Here is a 655-nt window from a genome sequence, read left to right as displayed (position 1 = left end):
GTTTATAAGATGGAAGATATCTCCGTTAGTATGAGGCCTTTTGGATTGAGCCCAAAAATGAAACCATGAGGACTTAGGTTCAAAGTGGACAATATCATACCATTGTGGAGATATTTTAATTTCATCGGTACTAACAAATGGTATCAGAGTCATGGTCTATGTAGAATTATGTGAGGACCCTCAAGGAAAAGAGGTAGGGGAGGTTCGGACCATAGAGAGAATGGTAGGGGGCTCTCAGTAGGGGAGTTTGGACTCGGACCATAAGGATAATAGTAGGGGCTCCTAGTAGAGCGAGTTCAGACCCGGATCATGAGGATAATGGTAGGGGGCTCCTAGTAGAGGAAGTTTGGACCTGGACCATGAGGATAATGAGCAGGGGGGACTCTATTGAGCAGAAGGAGTTCGAACTCGGACCATGAGGATAATGGTAGGGGGCTTTCAGTAGGAGGAGTTTGGACCCAGATCATGAGGATAATCGTAGAGGGGATGCTAGTGGTCCTTTATTTGACGGGAGGATTGTTGGAATATAATAGAAATTGTCCACATTGGAAATATATGAAAAAGATTATAGGTTTATAAGATGGAAGATATCTCCATTGGTATAAAGCTTTTTGGGTTGAACTCAGAAAAATAAAACTATAAGGATTTAGGTACA

This window comes from Curcuma longa, chromosome 3 (genome assembly GCF_044706935.1).
Source record: "Curcuma longa cultivar G26 ecotype Majalengka, Jawa Barat chromosome 3, ITB_CL_G26_1.1, whole genome shotgun sequence".
Taxonomy (NCBI): Eukaryota; Viridiplantae; Streptophyta; class Magnoliopsida; order Zingiberales; family Zingiberaceae; genus Curcuma; species Curcuma longa.
Note: the sequence above shows the minus strand (reverse complement) of the source record.